The 19565-nt window shown below is 48.5% G+C and overlaps 2 long non-coding RNA genes across 3 annotated transcripts in view; one reads left to right on the top strand and one right to left on the bottom strand.

Moving 5' to 3' along the window:
* Positions 1 to 19565, top strand: part of LOC136019786 (uncharacterized) — a 36787-nt gene that overhangs the window by 672 nt on the left and 16550 nt on the right. The window lies entirely within an intron of this gene.
* On the bottom strand, positions 1812 to 9982 carry LOC136019787 (uncharacterized). The gene is made up of 3 exons (XR_010615055.1): positions 9894 to 9982; positions 2350 to 2431; positions 1812 to 2124 (listed from the first exon to the last, which is right to left on the bottom strand). It is a non-coding gene; the product is annotated as an uncharacterized LOC136019787 (long non-coding RNA).

The following is a 19565-nucleotide window of genomic DNA, read 5'->3' as shown; positions in this document are numbered from 1 at the left end:
GGTCGAACTCGTTCAGCGGTGGTATTGTATTCTCTTGTTATTTTCTCTTATCAATATCATTGGCGGCAGCAGCAGTGATTTGTGTTGTACCTTAGTTACTGGGCTGTTCTTATCTCATCCCGAGGGAGTTACATTCTCTCGATTCTCCTCCCCATCCCTGCGGAAGCGGGGGGGGGGGGGTGAGCAGATGAGCTGTGTGGATCGGTTTAAACCACGACACCCACTACCCTGTGAGCTGTCAGCTCTCTGCTCCAGGAGTTAGTTGGGCCTGAGCTTTTAAAGCCTTTTATTTAGGGGGGACAATTTATAGCTGCTGCAAATCACGTCATGACTGACTTGAGCACAAATATATATATATGTACACCCCCAGCATGTGCTCACTAGTGCGTATTATAAAGGGAAGTGTTGCTCTGGAGATGAGAGGAGCCCTGAGTAGCCTAATTTCTGCTTGAAATGAAGCTGACTTAAATGAACTTTCTGTATGAGGTTCACAAGGAAACTTTACTTTTTCTCCCCCCCACCCCCCTTTAGTTTTTGCCACCTTAACAGTTTCAAAAAGAGTTTTAAAATACTTAAAACTGGTCAGAAAGGACCTGTTCTGTGAGCGCTGTCCGGGCGCTGCGTCAGAGCATGGGAGATAACCCAAGGCACTACAGGAAATCTTGCTAACAAGCAAAGGTAACAGGTTTGCGTCTGAAAGCCCCACGAACCCCCCTCTCCCTGTCTGGAGCAAGGCTGCAGCTGTGTCTGGGGCAATGCAGAGGCCCACAAGTTGCCTCCCCCCATGAGAAAATGTGAAGTAAACCAGGGCAGAGATTAGGAGCAGCCCAGCACGACCGAAGCTCTTCTACCGGGCAGAAAAGTGCATTTGAATACAAGCTCTTCCTACTGCATCAACTCGGTTTGAGCCACTGGGAGAGAGTTCTGTGACTGTACCCAAAGCAGAGCAGCACGCTGCTGACTGTCACTGTTAACCAGCAAACTGTGGATTTTATGTAACTGTTCCTTTAGGCTTTGACCTCCTGTTGTATTTTCGCCTTTGTTGTGTTACAGAAACCCCTGCCAGCAGTTTCATTTAGTTCATAAAATGAAGGAAGCAGGATCATAAATCTGGGCATTAAGAGGAGAGGGTTGGGGGTGTTTGGTGGCAAGTTCTTATGGTTTAAGATGGCCCCGAGCCTATTTTTCACCCACAGTTTCAATCCCTCCCCTCCAGTGTTCAGCTTTGCACTTGAAGGTGCAAATATCTGGGAAATTCCATGCTGTGCAGTGACCTACTTTACAGATGGGTCTTTCAGTACCGGGAAAACTGCCAGAAAGTGAAGGCTTCATTTCCCTGAGGCTGCCCCAGGAGCCTGTGCCCGTCTCTGCAGGCAGCAGCGGGCTCCTGGGGATGTTCTGGTTGAGGAGCTGCAGCTTTACAGTGCATCCCTCCTTCTGCACCGGTCCAGAGGGATGCACTGAGAGCTGGGCACAGCAGTTATGTGGTCAGCTCTTCTGGGAGGAGGCGATTTACAGGACACGGGAAACCTGGAGAGGGGCTTTGGGCAAGGGCCTGTAGGGACAGGCCAAGGGGAATGGCTTGAACCTGCCCGAGGGGAGACTGAGATGAGCTCTTGGGCAGAAGCTCTTCCCTGTGAGGGTGCTGAGGCACTGGCACAGGGTGCCCAGAGAAGCTGTGGCTGCCCCATCCCTGGCAGTGCTCAAGGCCAGGCTGGACACAGGGGCTTGGGTCACATTACGGGGGCTGTGAGAGAGTGAGTCTGCACGGAGCTGGGCGGTGCAGCGCAGCACGGCAATGCTGGTATAATCGGTGTTATTTCAATGCAATTTCCTGTGCTGGTTGAGCCCCTCCATCCCCAGCGCCCCCATCCTGGGCTCCCCGGAGCCTTCCCAGGTTTCCCACTGATTGGTTTTGAACCCAATTCTGGTAACAGAACTCAGCGCTTCCCACTGCTGCCCTCTGGCACCTCTGGGTGTGAGGGAGCTGCCGCAGGGCTCTGCCCGTCAGCTCCTGGCTGCTTTTCCTTGTTGTTTGCTGAACTCTCTCTGACCATTCTGAAGCAGAAGCAAGCTGGGCTCATCCCTCAAGTTAATCTTCCCTGGGTGCGCTTCGTTGCTTGCCTTTAAAAAGAAGAAGAATTGTGCAGAACATCGCGATTAATCCGCGCTGTTTTGTGTGGCCGTCTCTGGCTCCTGCTCGAAGCAGCTGAGCCGTAGGTAAGAGGCTGCAGTCCCAATTAGAGTGCCTCCTGCTCGCGCTCCCAGGCTGCAGGTAATTGATACAAAGTGCTTGCAGTGCTTTGGGTGCCTTAGCCTGATGCGGGAGGAAAGGAGGTCAGCGCTCACCTGAAATATGCCCGTTATTGGCTGCGCTGCTCCGGGTGTCTGCGAGGCATCGTTTAAAACCAATTCCTCTGAATTGCACCATCTGGAGGAAGCAGAAAATCAATGATGTGTTTACAGGGGCTCCGCAGCGGCTCCGCGGCCTGTGCTGAGCATCAGTTGTGCAGTACGTGATTGCACCCCCCACCCGGCTGCCTGTGAGCAGTGATTTGTAACCTCATGACAGCACGTGTGATGCAGCGCTTGCTCTTTAGTGCTTCTATTGACACAAATCAGGTTCAATATCCTCCTCTTCCGATCGCATTGACAGTAAGAAGCAGCACTTCTTGCTTAACGAGACGAGGCTAAGCTCCAGCGACATGGGCAGGGGTCAGTCTGGCACTGATGGCAGGTCCCCAGCTGCGCGGGGTCTGCTGGGTGGTTTGAAATGCGTCTTCAGATATCACCAAACGGTCACTTTTGCTGCTGTTTGGGATTTCGGTTTGGCTGGAGCTGCAGATGAGCTGAAGGGGAACAAAGGGAGGATGTGAAAAAGGACAACCCAGCTTTACCTTTTGTTACCTCCCAGCATGGTGTCTGACACCCACCTGCAAACCAGTACGTGTGAAACCTACAGCTGTAATTATCTTTCTGTGAGCAGGTCTCTAAGCGGGTTACTTGGTGAATTGCACCTTTGAAGAGAGCCAGGACAGAATAGCTTATTCCTGCCGGCACCCTCCCCGCCAGCCTGAGAACAAGCAGCAGCCCCTCTCCTGCGGTGTGAGCACATCCCTCCCTTTTCTGCCCAGCACTCACAAGAACACAAACTGGTGTTTTGTACCAGTGGCGAGGAGGAGGGAAGTGCAGCTCTTCCCTTAGCAAGTGGATTCCTTCCTGTGGTTAAAACCAAACCATTTCTTGACAAGCTGTTTGCTGCTGTGCTTTCTGATCAGGATGCAATTCAAACAGCACCCAGGAGGACACGAGCTGTGCCTCGTGCCGTGCAGTGAGGACCATCTCTGTCTATGTTTTGTGGTCCAGGTGGTGCTGCCATGCTCCTGCCTCTCGCAGGGCATCCGAGGAGGTGCTCTGCTGGCACTGCTCAAAGCTCCCTAAACCTGCTCTGAGCTGTGTGATGGTTGTGCACGTGTTTTCAGGCCTTGCTCTGCAAGAGGAGGCTGAGTCTCTGTGAGTCTCACATAACTGTGAGACCCTGCAAACCAGAGCTAATGCAAAGCACCTCTCTTGGTTTTTGTTCGTTTGCTTCAACAGAAATAATTGGTAGCTTCTGATTTATAATTTCTAACCCATTTGCTGTGTACTGTGTCAATGAGTTTTGTGTCGACATCTTTTGGGTTTTCCCCCACCCCTCTCTGGCCCCAGCTTTGTGTAGAGCATCCCAGTGTGTCACTGTGCAGGGTTTGCAGCCCAGAGCACCTTTTCTGCTCTTTGCATATGTGAGCAATGAAAGATAAATCAAGACCCTGGTGAAAACCATCTCCTTAGCTCTTGGCTCCTCAGCTGTATAACTGGAATAGCTGTCCCTGGTCCCTGTGGTGGGGATTGTCTGCTACCCTTGTCCCTGCTGGTGTGGTGCTACCTGCAGCATGAGCTGCATTGAGAAGGAGCCAGACCTCCATGTAAATGGACATGGAGCGCTGGTGAGGCTGCACCTCAAATCCTGTGGTCAGTTCTGGCCCCTCACTACAAGAGAGACATTGAGGGGCTGGAGTGGGGCAGAGAAGGGCAATGGAGCTGGAGCAGGGCCTGGAGCCCAAGTGTGATGGGAACGGCTGAGGGACCTGGGGGGTTCAGATGGAGAAGAGAAGGCTCGGGGAGACCTTGTCACTCCCTACAAGTGCCTGACAGGAGGATGGAGCCAGGAGGGGCTGGGCTCTGCTCCCAAGGAGCAAGGGATGGGACAAGAGGAAACGGCCTTAAACTGCACCAGGGGAAGTTTAGGTGGAGCTGAGGAACAATTTCTTCATCAGAAGGGCTGTCAAGCATTGGAACAGGCTGCCCAGGGCAGTGGTGGAGTCACTGTGCCTGGAGGTATCTCAAAGACTTGTAGATGTGGCACTTATTGGTGTGGTTCAATGATGGACTTGCCAGTGCTGGGTTAACAGCTGGACTTCATGATCTTAAAGGTATTTTCCAACCTAAATGATTCTATCATTGATTTATTATTCTGCTTTTTAATATCACTGTAACCCAGGGCCTGGAACGTCATGGATCAAATGGCAGTTCTCCTGTCTTCGATTTTTCCATTTTCCTTCCATAAACCCCCCTGTTAATGACCATGATCACAGCTCACCCTGTCAGAGCAGGCTGGGTGAGAGCAGGGCTGTGAGCGGGGGGATTGCCAGCAGTGGTGGGTGATCGTTCACAATCCCATTAGCCATGCAATTCCAAAGAGCTCCCCTTGCTGAGCAGGGGATGCACATGGGATAAATGCTCCTCTGTTTCACTGCAGAATGTCCCCGGGAAAGAGCAGCCTGGCCTGCTCAGCGCTACCTGTGATGACCAGCTGATTGAATTTCATTGACCAGGTTAATATCGAGCCCTTGTGCAATTACCTGGAAAGACCAAGATATGGTTTCTTTCTGCCTGCTTTTGTGGTGTGAAGAAAGGTTTATATTTCAAATGATCTTATAATTTGTGCAGGCAGTCTCTTGAAGATGACCCTTTAACTTGGGGCAGGCTGGAGGAGCCGCTTCCTGAGGTCATTCACACAGTGTGACTTGGATTCCTTCCGCATGTTTTCATTTCAATACGGAGCTCTAACTGCAGAAGCCATTCATCTTCATTACAGAATAAGCTTGAACTAAATCTGCATGGGCTGTCTGTGATCAAAGCAGTTGCCCTGCGCAGCTGGGGGAGCAGGGCTGGGACAGCTGGTGGCAGGACAGTGCTGGTTTGGGTTTAATTTGGTTTCATTCTTGGCTTTGTCTGTTCAGGATCTACCCACAGGGCCAGCGTTGTGTTTAATGGGGCAATCCCTGCCGTGGGTGTCGCTGCTGTGTAATGGGCTGGGCTTTGCACGAGGTGAGGCTGTGCTGTGGGGTCATGGCAGGGACAGACGGTACCATGAGAGCGGGGTATCACCAAAAATCCTGCTTCTGGTTACTTCTGGTTCACGTCCGCTTCCGAAAGGGTCTCAGGCAGGGTTGGAAACCCGGTTTTGGCATTCAATTTGAATGATGAACAAGTGAGGTTTAAAAAACCTGAGCTCAGTCCGAACGTTCCCTGTGCCGAGTCCGTGTGTTACTGAAAACAAGCATGGGAGTTGGGAGCGGAGACTCGAGTTCCCTGTTTTGGCTCTCCTGGCAGGGCTTGGTGCAACGTTGTCACTTGGGTCTCTCAAAGCAGTTTCAATGCAGTAATGTTTTCAATGGGAAACCAGTTTGGTGTGAACTTCAGTGACTGTTTTCCCTTGGCCAGGCTGGTGTGTGGAGCATCTTTTCCTGTACAGGCCCTGGGATGTTGGGATGCTGCAGATCCCGGCTGCTGTGTCCGCACTGGCTCTGCCTGTGCAAAGAGGGAGTGCTTATTTCCCATGGGGATGAAACAAGACCAGTTGGTGACTTTTTATGCCCATTAAGCGAACACAGTATGAATTACACTATGCCTATACAAATGAAATCGGGTTTCCTTCTTTTCTGGCTGCCTGCTGCTATGATCTGGTGTGTCCTTTTCTCCTCTGCCTGCTTTCCCTGTTGGTAAGAAAAATGGCCTTTGATGGCCACTGTTTCCATAAATGTATTTCATCACTTACGTGCAGTTTATCCATGAGCAGTGTTAAAGGGATCTCCATCTGTTAGTTTAACTTCCTACTTGTCACTTCATTTCATGCCTCCTTATTCCTGTGTTATAATAAACAGCAATCAATGAATTCCCTACTTACTTCCTCTGACACTTGTGATGTGATGTAGCTGCCTTGTATCCATCCTCCTGCCGTTCCCTGTAATCCAGGGGATCCTGGGCTTCATTAAGCTCTTGCTGGAGCTCTGCTGCTGCTGTGCTCATGCTTGTCATCTCTGTCTGCATCTCTTCAGATCCCCCTAGAACTCTGTTTAGAAGCAACAGCCAAAAACCCCAAACCACTGAGCCCTGCTGTTTACAGTCTGAATTACTGCATTTTTAACTCCTAGCTTACATAGAGGAACATGGGGGCTCTGCTGTGGCTTTATTTCTATTTCTTTAATATTTATTTTTCCCTGTGGTCCATACCTGACATTCTAGAAGTGGGGCATGGGCTGGCTGCTTTATCCTGTAGCATGCAAATGACAGTCGAATGATTCTGACTTTCTTATGCACAGGCTTTTATTGACTCAGTCTTCATGAGTGGATGCTGGGCACCGGGGGCATCTGCTCTTCAAATGATGGGACTTGGTGTACAGATGTAAATAATACCTGTTGAAATACCACGTGGAAACCTCCCATACACTTTCCCAGTAGGAATGGGGCTTGTTTCCTGTTTGGAAGCCAGGCTTGGTTCCTTTTGTCGCTTGCTGTTTAGATGTGCAGTTCTTCATGCCTTCAGTGCAGGCATGAGTTTCCTCAGGTCTCTCCTGTGTGCAAGCAATGGGAAGTCAAGGGGCCAGGTTTCGTTATGGAAATACTGCATCTTGAGTATGAGCAACTCTACCTTCTACTGCTAAACATGACCCAGCGCAGTTCTGGCACAAAAGCACTCGCAGTATTTAAACAAGCGGTGAAAGGAGTTTGCTCTTGAGTGAAAGAATGTAAAGGGCTTAAGAGAAATGATTTTCTCTAAGAAATACTTTTCAAGTAGTTGCACTTACAGAATCTTTTGGGTTTTGCGTAGCTGATGGGTCACAAACCACCATCAGTGTTTGTCTTGGAGGCGTTTCTCTTCCAAGAATTGCTTGGAAGCCATTCTCTTGGGAGCTTGAACACTATTATCATTAAGGCAGATCCTGGTATAAGGCTTACCTGTCCTCTGATAAGTAAATTACATGTCTGAGTAGGTGTAAAATAATGCTTCACTCCGGTTGGCCTTTCTTGCTGGACAGACCCTGGATAGCTGGAAAGGTACTTGGAGGATTTCAGCTCTGTTTTATGTTCTGAAATGCAATATCCAATTTAGGTGACTTTCAAATGAATGTGGCAGCCTGGAAATTCCAAGAGTATCTTGTAGAGCTTTGCTAATTTTAATAGTATTGGGTCTGACAGCTTTAATGTGCAGCAATGATGATGAACATAGAAATCTGTGGTGCTTCTGGTTGCAGTGTTATTGCCACATCTCCTGTGGGCAGCGGTGTCCTGTCAGCACATGAGGCTTTGCTGATGTAGGTGCAATAAAGCACAGCTTTAATTACTGACACGATTAGTTCTGATGTTCGGGGTACATTGTGCAGCTCATTGAATGCTCCATGAATATTTATGCCATCATTCACAAACCAGGGGTATGAAACCGCTTCTGAGTCTGTTGCATCTACCATGAAAGTACTAAAAATACACCTTAGCACTTGAAGAGCTGGGGTGTGTGCAGCGGGAGCACAGTACCACTGGGAAGGGAAAGAGCTGTTGTAGAGACAACAGCGCAAAGGCTGTGACAGAGAACTGCCCAACGTTTCACTGCGGTATTGTACCTGGAAAACACCTTAGTGTGATGTGTGCGTCTCTTCCGGGTGCGAAAAAGGGAGCCCATTCACCTGCATGGCTGTTTCCCCTAATGGCTGGCAGAGCTTCCCAGGGCGATGCTTTGTCTTTCTGGTGTAATTAGTTCCTTCCTGGTGGCTATTGGCTGGCTGTCTCTGTGCAGCCTCCCCTGTAAGGTCTGAATCGGTGAATTAGCCAATTTAAACAAGAATCTCAATGCACTTTGTCATCTGTAATCACATTTCAGAGACATAGTGAAAGCTCTGTGAGTATCGAATGTTGGTTATTAGAGAGAAGGTGAAGCCCAGACGCATTTGAGACTTGTAACAGTAAAGCAGGATGCTTTTGGCTGTAGTGTTCAGGTTTGGCAACTTACGTTCGGAGTGTGTAAGTGCTGTGTGTTTCTCCTCTGGCTGAACAGGATGGTTGCAGGCACCGGCTCAGCAGAGTTACAAGCTTAAACAAAGGCAAACTACTGATGAAGGATCGTGTGCACCTTTCATTTGTACAGCTGTAACTGCAGATGGTTGCTGCCATTGCTGAGTTGAGGTGAACTGGAGCGGGAGGGACCTCTCTGCTGTGCTTCTGCCAGACCCCTGGCCTGGGGAGGTGGCACTGATGCTGGAGGAGTGTGTGGGGGGGGGCCCGGTCCCCTGTCCCTCTTGGGTGGCACCATCCCATCGCTGTGACTGGTTGTGGTCTTGAGATTTCAGCCTGGGGCTGGCTTCATGGCCGGAGACTGGCACAGGTTACGGTGGGTGGCTTTGTCTCTTGCCTTGTAAATGCTTTGTCAGATGAGGAGTCTGAGGATATGATTTGTGGGTCACTTAAACCTCCACGTCAGGACTTAATGTAGGTGTGTGCAGGTATGTGAACTGGATCTCAGCTCGGGTCTGAGGGTGTTTGGATGTGAATGGATGAGGCTCTGCAGCTCAGACCTGCTTGTCCTCACAGAACAGGAACCTGGAGTGTTTAAAAACCCACAGACAAAAAACCAAGCCCAAACCTCATGAAAACATAAAACCTCATTTCCTTTATTAACCAACTCTGCCATAGGACAGACTGGTAGATGAAGTCAGCCTTGTTTGTAGCTCTGTGTGTTGAACAGGGGCTGCTGAGCACCAGCTGCTTTTCTTGCCGTTGATCTCCCCTCCTGTCTCTGCTGTTCACACGTGCTGTGATTCACAGCGTGGGATGTGCTGGGGAGCTGATGCCAGCCCAGCAGCGCAGCTTGGCTCCGCTGAAGAGGGCTCCCTGCTTCCCCACCAGTGCCAGGCATGGTGTGTCTGCACACAGGAGTGCTAAGGGATGTCACCACAGGATGCCACCGGGATGCGGATGCCGCGTAGCTTTCCAGTGGTGAGGATACAACACGTGCCGGGTGAGCTGGTCCAGACACAGCCCCTCTGCTCCCCAGGGACCCTGCTGCTCCTCGCAGCGCTGAGCTCGCTTCAGCTTTCACACAGCGACTGGTGCCTGGGCTGCTCATAAATAAAACCAGCTGGCTGCAACCAAAGTTGGTATTCCCAAGGCTTCATAATTATTTATGAGTCAGAGCAGCGAGGCGAGTGCTCCGAAGCAGAGTGGTAGTAAACAGGATCTTACAGCGCTGAGGAAACTGCTGACTGACAAAAAGCAGCACCTCCACCTCCCCCAAAAAGCAGCACTAATACGTTTGTTTTCGCATTGTTGTCTTCATATGGTCATGGGTAATAAATCACGGCACAGTTCTGCCCTTGCAAAAGCACATTCAAACAATCTAGCAATTTTAATTATCCCGTCTGCCCAAGTTCTGTTCCTGGTGCTTTAACATTAACTTGTGTTTGTCTGAGGAGACTTGGGCAGCTCAATAATGGAGCAAACAGGGATTTTTTTAATCCCGTTGCTGTTAATATCACTGGTATTTGTAACTGCAAACATGTACAGTCAACGGCGGAGCTCACCTGGGGAGTGCTGCTGTGTCCAACCCATGTGGAGCGGGGACCTTTCCCTTCTCTCTGTGATGCATGTCTTCTGCTCCTGTAATATTGGTTTAATTTTAGCTGTCATGGGTTACACAACGTTTCACTTTCGCTGGCAGTTTTCAAGGTCAGAGCTAGGTTTTAGTTGAGCAAACAGCGAGTGCCCGCGTGGGGAACGGGAGCGCTGCAGACGGCATGCGTGCGATGGAGGGGGAATAGCTCAAAGCTGGCCGCTGGAATGGGTTGCGGTAGTTGCCTGCCTTGCATAGCTTGGGAGGATTGCTGCAGAGCTGGGGTTTGCTGACGACAAATACATCCGGAAGCTTCTCTGGAGTCCAAGGTGTAATCTGATGATTTGTCTCTTTTGGTCAGTGTGATGCTTTACATGAGTGTGTCTCTGACTGCTTTATCTGCTAACTGGCACCATGGGCACGACAGTTTAGTTTAAACAGAGGGAAACGAATGGAACCTCTGCTGTGGGCTATCTGCCTTAGCATTTAGTTGGTAAACTGAGGTGGGTTTGACTATATCAGCACCAAGTCATCTTCCATGGGTTCTACCTGAGACTTTGCTGAGCTTTGGGATGGATCCAACCTGTCCCTGTTTTCCAGCTAATTCCTGCAATGTTGGAAAGCTGCTGTGGTACTCAAGGCTTTGGACATCAGAGCTACACCAGTATTCTACAAGTTCTCACTCCAGACTCAGTGGTCCTGTCCCTCTGCCTCCTATGCAGGGTCTTCCCAGAAGTCAAAGCAAGAGAAGGACAAGTTATTCAGAGCCATTTCTAGGTGCTTTCCAGCCATGGTGGCACTGGACTCTACACCAGACTTAAGAGACAGGAAGGACAAAATGAGCAGTTTTGGTCCTGGCTTAGAAACTGGAACAGGGCTGAAAACTGTCTTGGGAAGCTGGGCTGGTAAACTGGGCCTAGCGCAGGCAGCAAATCAAGTGTGGATGTATCCCTAAAAATACTCAGTCACAGCAAGATGTGCCCGTAAATATGTGCATAGTAGGAGCCTTGGCTCTCTTGGTCTCCTCCTGCACCAGAGAGGTCTTGGTGGTGAACCCTTGTCCTGCAGAGCCCTGAGACTGCTCTGCCGGTGCTGGGAAGAGGTGTTCCCGTTAGGCATAATAAGCAGTGGGTATTTAGAAGGTGATGGGAGTTCACAGACCTGACAACATCACTTTATTTTTCCAGCTGTACGGCTACTTGGCCAGCTCACTGGAAGCTGATTGACTGCCTAGCTCGGGGGAAGAGGACAGCGAGTCTGTCTCCCACCCGTCAGCCTAGAGAAGGAGTGTGATAAATGGCACTTGAGTTATTTCCAGTAGTGAAATCTTGCTTTCTCTGTGTCAGGAGCTTACAAAACATCTTCCCCTATGAAGCAAGGTCCCCATCACCAGAGCTGCTCTTTGCCTTGAGGAGCAGCGAGCCCCAGTGCTGACATGACTCAGTGAGAGACGTGTGATCAGAGGCAGGATCAGGCCTTCCTGTTCATTTAAGGAGAACAAATAGCACATGTTGTACATCTCTGTGGACCTCAGATAACTTGGAAACTTGGCAAAATATGTTCCTGCCACCTCTACTTTTCCGTAGATAATTCTGTTCTGTTAGAGTTGACTGGATAGCTGTAAAGACTCCATATAGCATGGATTCATAGTTTGAGCATGCTGCCAGTCTTGGGAGAGGAAAAATTGCCACAGAAATGGAATATGAGATTAAATTCAATACAGGAGTTAACTTGCTGCTGATTGACTTTGCATCTCTTGGATGAAAACTTGTAAAACCACTTTTAATCTACATAACAGAACAAACGAAAGCTCTAGCTTTCTGTGTTTAATTTGCTGTTTCTGTAGCTCATGGCTTTGGCCTTCCTGGAGCCTCCCACAGGATATCCAAGAATGTGTCCAAGAGGGGTGCATCTGTTATCTCCATCTTATGGACGGAAAACTGAGGCATGGAGAGGCAAAGTGACTTGCGCAGGCTTACGAAAGACTGTGGGAGAGCTAAAACTTGACCACAGCTTCCCCAGAGCCTAGGTTGGTGCCTTCACATGGTCTCTTTTGGACTTTGTGGTGTAAAAGATTGGTTTGGGGTTGGGTTTTACTACATCATGACTGCTGGTTTGCTGACTGAAATCAGTTGGGAGAACACAAATCCATGCTGAAGCTGTAATTTAAACTGCTTTCACTTGCATACTTTCAGCTGTAGCTGCTTAACTCTGATTACTCGTCAGCAACAAGGCAAAGCTCATGCTGAAAGTACACTTAAGTGAGGTTAACAAACAATGGGGCATTCTCAGCTGCATGCAGAACTACATGTGGAGGTTTGACATCTTGGCTGTAAGAACAGAAAAAGTTCATAGGCAAACCAACTGCTTTAAGGTTTTAAAGTGTTGGCTCTTTGTTGTCAATGATATATGGCTTGGAGCGGGCAGGGAATGGAGCTTGGAGGGTAATAAGGGGGGCAGTGACTAGCGATGAATGATGACACCCGTCAGCATCTTGCAGCCATCATGTATAACAAATGAGCCAGCCCCAGATGACTCAGAGCTCTGGAAATAACCAGGGTGATATTCTGGAGCCTGAAAGTGAACAAATACTCATGAGGATGGGGCACTGCACCAGAGGTGCAGGAAACCTCCTGGGTGCTGGTGGTCTCCCTGCGTTGCTGGTAAAACACGTGTGCACACGTGAGCCTGAGCTCCATGTTGCTGGTGCTGGGGAGGCTTTTCCTGGGTGTTGTATGGCCAGAAGGTTTGATCCCTGCTGTGTTAGGCTTGAACATCTCTACAAGCTGAGGCACATCACCTGGTGCAGTGATGGTGAGCTGGAGCGGGAGGGTGAAGCCAGGTCCTGAGTGCTCTTGCGCAAGGTGATGTTTGGGTGCAACAGCATCACCCAGTGCCTGCTCTGCTCGGTGCAGCCATCCCAGTCCTCTATGGACAGCCTGGACCTCTGTCTTCTGCCGTCTTACTGCCCTCTGGGACTCTGGTGCTTTGAAACTTCCCCAAACACAGAGCACTGAACCCCCCTCCTGCCGCCTTCATCCCCCCCCGGGACATGTAATAAGCTGAAAGGTGCTGACTCTTTCTGTGAGGGCTGCGGCGGCAGCTTGGTGTTTGAGAACATCTGCAGGGGCTGAACGCTCCCGACTTCCCTCGCCTCCCTCTGTAGTCCGGTTTTGAGGAATGCCAGGGGATGTGAAGAGTTGAGGTTGGTGCTGGTGGAGGGTGGGATGGCTTCGTGTGTGTGTGCTGCTGTGAGCTCTGAGTGTGGAGCCACCTCCTGAGCGAGTGCAAAGAGTTAAAAATGCACAGTAAATAATGCAGCCAGATAATGGGCTCTAATACATTCTGCACAGACACTGCACTGTTTTCAGGGCTGTGCAGCTGACGGTTCTGTTTTCAATAACTTAAAAAGTGGAGCCGTAGAATTTCAATCACCTCCCATCTTACCAAGAGCCTGACTCCTCCAGAATAATTCAGAGGAGTTGACTCAACCATATTTTTCATGTTTCCCAAATGAGCAGTGCAATGCCATGGAAATTAGGATGGAACAGGAAGCAGCTGTGCCATCTCCATCCTTCTGAGAAGATGAAGGTCAAAGGCACCTTCACTCTTTTTAACATTTTTCCTCCCAAATGGGCTGTAAGTATGAGCACAGGCCAGGGCTGTTCATTAATTGTGAAGGAATCCAATTCTTATGGCCTCTTAGAAAGATGGACATAAAGTTCTTTTGATTCTATGAGGCACTATGGTTGGTAGTGTTATCTTCCTAGTGTATCTTGGAGCTTGTATTGGTATCAGAGATTTAATCTCTTGATTAAGAGATAGCAATATCAAAATACCTTCCTTCATGCTTGACCATAATTGTGCATTTTGAAGTCTCCATGAGTGGCATCTTTCAGCTTTCTAAAATAATGACCACGTTTCCCCAGTGCAATTTAAGATGTGTGAAGTCTTCTGACCTCGCTGCTTTGTGTTTTCTTCAATCCTTTAAGAAAGGAGATCTGCAGATTGTATCCTGGACATATTTGGAGTAGATGTTATCAAACAGCTTTCACGTAGTGGTACATTTGTGACTTAGCAAGCCAAATTAGCTCAGAGGACAGACGAAGACACCTACGTAAATACCATGTATTGGTATCTTTAATGTGCAGTCTTCACCTGCTTGCCTCTGAGACCATCCCAGTGACTGTGCCCATTGGCAGCAGTGGGAAGGTTAAGGGAGCTCACTAAACCCTTTTTTAAGCATGTGCTTGTAAAGCAAAAGAGGATTTTTAAGTAATATGCTACTCATTTTAGCCCTGAGCCTTCCTTAAGGCAAAACCCATCAGCTGCATCAGAAAGTGTACATACTGGTCATTATTGAAGGGGTTTAGACTTCCCCAAGGAGATGTTTAACTACTAAGAAGGTTAACTGTGCATGTAGACTTGTCAGTCAAGCAACAGCAGTCTACAAAATCCTCCCATAAAGGAGAACAAATAAAGAAAAGAATAGGTGGAGCATGCAGTTTTCCACATCCATAATGCACAGTTTCTCCTCTCACTGAATCATTCAGCTCTGTGTAAAGTATTCCATGACTCCTGTGAACAAAACTGTTGCTATTAGTATGACTGTAACTGCTTAATGCAGCATGATATAATCTGCATTATTTCTGTGTCATAATAATGTAATAGTCATTTTGAGTTTAATTTAAGCATTTTCCTGTTTGTGTGTTGTGAAGTTATTCACAGGCAGCTGGTCACTGTGCCGGTTAGCCTGCAATTGTGCATGAAAGCATTTAATGATTTTCTAAACCAAAGATGTTGCATCCTTTAAGGACTGCAGCGTAGAGAAAATTAAGTCAAATCATTTGCAATGAATATTATGACAGAAATCTCTTGAAGTTATGTATAGAAACGCTTGGAACAGTTCAAATAAGGATTTTGAAAGCACATACTTGTTTAACAGAAAACATTGCAAGTAACTTTACAATGTGCCATTAAATCTATATGGGCGTTTAGATTCCCAAACTCTTATTATGGGCCAGCAGTTTGAGTGTAGAACATGCAACTGCCAGCCTGGTTTTTCATGTAGATAGTAACATTATGCCTGAGCTGCTGATGCTGTTCAGGAAGACTCAATGTTAATGGGCTGTCTAAAGAACCAGTGGGTGGTTTGTGCTGGAAAACTTTCCTCCATGATGTGCATTTTTGCTTTCTGTGTATTTGGTAGAGAATGGGAACGTGGAGTCGCGGTGCCAGGATAACATTCTGGCTTCTAAATTTGTCTGTGAATGATTTTAGTTAAATAGCAGCATGCTGAAATTGCAGGATTCCTGCCCATACTCACAATTCCCCTTCCCCCAGCTTTGAGCAATCTCCAATATTGTGTTGAATCCTTCAGATCCGACATATCCCAGTGTTCCGTGATCTTATCAGGAACTGGAATGAGCGAGTCACAGGGAAAAAGCCCTTCAGGCAGGCCTCACAGCCCAGCCCTTGCTCATCTTTCAAACTGGAGATGTGCAGCTGCAGAGAGCCCAGGCAGCAGTTGGCAGAGCGGAGCCTCCAGCTGGTGAGTGGAGCTGCTCAGGTTGGTCCCTGGTGTTGCTCCACAGGGAGTGGGGCTCTCCCATGGGCAGGATCCCACCGTCCTGTGGCTGGGCAGGAAGCAGCTCAGACCGTGCCTTTGTCAACAGCACCATTTGCGTTGTTGCATTGGAAGTCGGTTCTGTTTCATCACTGGTAGCAGAGGGGGCTGGTGCCCATCGTGATGACCCTGTTAGAAGTGTGTCCGAGACATGGGCCCATCCCCAGGGAATAACTGACCCTCTGTCCATGTGTGAAAAATCCTTCGGCGAGTCCTCATCGTGCTGCACAGGCAGGAAAGATTTTGAAGAGAAAGAAAAAATACACCAGTCCCCACCCCGGGTACAGAAGGGCTTTACTTTTACTGGAGTTCAGAGATGCTGAGAGTACAAGGTAGTTTTCATGGAGACCCAAACCCTTCCTTTCCTTGCTGACAGAGTGTTTGATATTGAAATGATATCATTCACCTTGCTGGGTATGCTGGGATAATGCATCCTGTGCAGCTCAAAACATGTCCCAGTCACTGGGGCACTCAAAGGGCATTTGCTATCCCAGATTATTACCTTGGTGTCACTTTGTCCATGGTTATTGCTGAAAGTGATGGCATTCCCAGGAAACAATTCATGTGTGACAGAAAGTACAAAATGGAGATGCAAAGCTCTACACCTGGATCCTTTCTCAAAATAGAGTTAGACAATCCTGAGCCCTTGCCTTTCAGGTAGGTGTGGAATTCAGCAGACACAAAAGGCAGCCTGTAATGGGATGTACATGATGGAACACCAGTAAAATGTAAGCCTTCCATATGCAAAGCTGTATCAGTAGGGAACAGATACACAACCTGTCAGCTGGATGAAGCCATCAGGTTGGTGGATGTGCTTTTGGTTTCTTATTAGCTGCATTTGCATTTGTATGGAAGTTGTACCACTTTCTTTTGATGGAGCAGTTGCCAGGAGCTGCCTTACAGCACAGTGAGGCCTGAACCTGCTGGGAAGCCTCCCCCAGCCCCACTGCTGTGATGCACTGTCAGTGTAAAATCACCACTTACACAATGCCTTTTTGATCCCGGTAACATCATGTTGCCAAACTACTTAATAACGGCATTAGCAAACCGGGACTGAATTTCTCATAGCTGGTTTGAGCCAAGTTTGTGTCGACTGATTTGCAAAGTCTCTGATTCACTGCAATTCCCCACTGCCTGACCCCTTGATAAATCAAGCTCTTTACACTCATTTAGTTGTCTTTAATTTGCATTGCATTATGAAAAGTGGGAGGAATTCTGTTCCTCATGGGATGGCAGCACTTCCCAAGAGATTGTTTTGCCTCTTTTGCAGAATTCAGGCTACCATTCCTAGCACTAATCCTTTCCTTCTGTATCCCCTCTCATCACCTGTGAGCAGTCCTGGGGCCACTCAGGTGGTGCAGCGAGTTTTTACACTGACACCTTCCAAAAAATGCTTCTTCTTGTAGCTCCTTAACGGTTCTGATAGTTCCTGCTTCACAGTTTCCCTCTTCCCAGCCAGGAGACAGGCTCTGGTTCCTTTCCTTCCAACTTCCCTGTCCCTGTCTAACTTTTTCAGCAGCACACTGGGTATGGGCTTCCTCAAAGCATGGGCTGAATTCTACAGGTAGTTTTGGGGCATCTAAAAGCCACTGGATTGTTTCTGCTGTTATTTCCTGCGCCGGCATTCCATGACCCTTGGAACCCTCTGTCACAGCCTGGTAAAAGAAGAAAGCCCTTCTGGTGTCAAATGCAGCCACATCAGCCTCCTGGTTTTGATATGGGAAGTGCACTTAAATGCTTGGAAGGAGAAGCTGCAGCAAAAAGATGCTGCAGAGAGAAAAGAAGAGCTGTTTGTTTTCGCCTGCTTCCAGAACAGATGCTCTTCATGTGCTGTGAACCCAGGACACAGTGGGAGGGCCTCAGGCAGCCGATGGTGGGGGTGTTTCTGGCCCTTTGCACTCCTGAGCTGCTACTAGCACAGGTTTCTGTCAGTTGAACTTGGATGGTGGTTTAGGCTTTAGGGGGCTTTGCCACGCTGTTGTGGTCTGGAATGGGAAAGGGCAATGAGGGAGCTTTTCTTTATCAGTGTTTGCTGTAAGAGTATTTCCATAGCTTTTACCATCAGAGAGCCTCATTGCTTTATCACGTTTCTGCCAGTGCCACTTGATTTCCCTTTCTGTGCTCCCTTTTCCATGTGCTAATGCAGCAATTGGGCATCTGTGCAGAGGTTTCCATACCTGGCTCCACTCGGGAAGCAGCACAGGGTAATGTCAAGAGATGATCTGGCACAACCTGAATTGTGTCTTAAGTTGCGTAAGTGGTGCTGAGCCATCTTGAGGAAGAAGTGTCCTTTATGAAATGTTTTCTTTATCGAGAGCCTCAAAGAAGCTTTTCAGTTGAGGTTGCAAGTCAGATCTTCAAATTTATTGCTCTGAGAGGCTGAAAACCAGATGAGCTGGAATGTTCTTCCCTCTCAGGTCATTCTGCAGTACCCTCTCTACCTGGGAAGGAGAGAGATGCTTTTTTATCCTCTCTGAGGCTAAAGCTAAAGACTCTTTTTGTCTATAGTATTGCAGTGAACTTTGTTAGGGATGTATTTACCCACGGTAAATGTATTCCACCTGCTTCATCTGTTACAGTTTCTGCTGTATTATTAAGCTGTTCTCATTAAAAATGGGCAGAAATGTATGCAGTCTAATGTGCTGGATGGTTTAAAGGATGGCAAGAAGCGGCTTGACATCAATTTACAGGTGTGTTTTCAGCTACACTTGGTGGAAGCTGTTTATTGAGCTTTGTGTGAAAACCTCGCCCCTGCAAATTCCAGTTCCATAGTTCACCTGTACGTGGGAACCTGACCTGAGAGCTGAGCGGCTTTGGTCTCCCTGGCAGGTCGGGTGCTCTCCCTGTCCTGGGTGCAGAAGCGGAGATCCCTGCGCTGGGCTCCGATGTGTGTGAGCGCTCCCAGGTAACCTCAGCCAGTGTTCTCCTTACCAGCACTGCTGCAATGATCCGTTGGAGGCAGCGCCATGGGAGCGGGCGTGCGAAGGCACAGAAACATCCTGGCAGTGGCCTGGGCTGATTTAAAAGGAACATTGCCAAACTGTGTGCTGGGAAAGTGCCAGGCTCCAGCGGTACCCGAGTGAAATCGCCCCTTTCCAAACGCCGTGGGTGCAGCAGTGCCCAGAGCTCAGCTCTGTTCCTGCGGATGTTGAGCGAGCTTCCCTGTGCCAGAACTTGGGAGGGTGAAAGGATTTTGTTTATCCAAGGAGAAGGCTACAAATGGGTTGAGAAGGGTACCGACGGTTTCACTCCCGCTGGATGGGTTGTACAGGGTGCAAGGCCCCTTGAGCTGCCTTGCTCCTCTCATACCCGAATTGGGGAATTCTGACCTTGGATTTCTGTTTCTGCCAGGGGCGCTCAGTCCTGGTGTCTCTGCACCGAATACAAACCAGAGGATACCTTTTTTGCCTTTACTACCCAGACCATTGCCTCAGTACTCCCAAGATTTTATCCAATGTGACTCTTTTTAACCTTGCGAAAGTGCAGTGATGGAAGATGCATCAGCAATTTTCTAGTCTTGCTCCGTTTCCAGCGGTGCCTACCCGCTCACTTAGCAGCATAATGAATGAGTTCACGGAGGCTTTTCTGTGACTGTCTTTTGGCTGTCTGAAAGAAGGAGCTGTGTTTTGGCCGCTGAGACAGATGGTGGAGAGGCAAGGTGAACTGAAGTTTGCCTTTTCTCATACCTCTCTAACAGAATACGATTAAACATTAAAGCCATGCAGTTAATTCTGCTGTATTTACCAAAAGAACATTTTCTGAGGAGTGGTTGCTATGGCAACAGTAGCCCTCTGTCCTCCCAATTGGAAAAGATTTATTTTAAAGGAGCTAAAAACCCTTAAATATTCAGCAAGTATAAGAAGGTGAGATCGGAATATTCATCTTGCACATCCTCCACCGAGCTTCAGAAACTTCTGTGATGAGGAGACAGTGCAGCGTGGCAAGCAGCAAAGGCTTGAGAGGCAGGGACAAATGAGGGCAATAGGACACTGATGAAGGGAAACGTGACTGCTCGAG

The sequence above is a fragment of the Lathamus discolor genome, chromosome 10 (assembly GCF_037157495.1).
Source record: "Lathamus discolor isolate bLatDis1 chromosome 10, bLatDis1.hap1, whole genome shotgun sequence".
In the NCBI taxonomy this organism is placed as follows: Eukaryota; Metazoa; Chordata; class Aves; order Psittaciformes; family Psittacidae; genus Lathamus; species Lathamus discolor.
The sequence above is the reverse complement of the archived record's forward strand: the minus strand, read 5'-3'. Positions and strand labels throughout refer to the sequence as shown.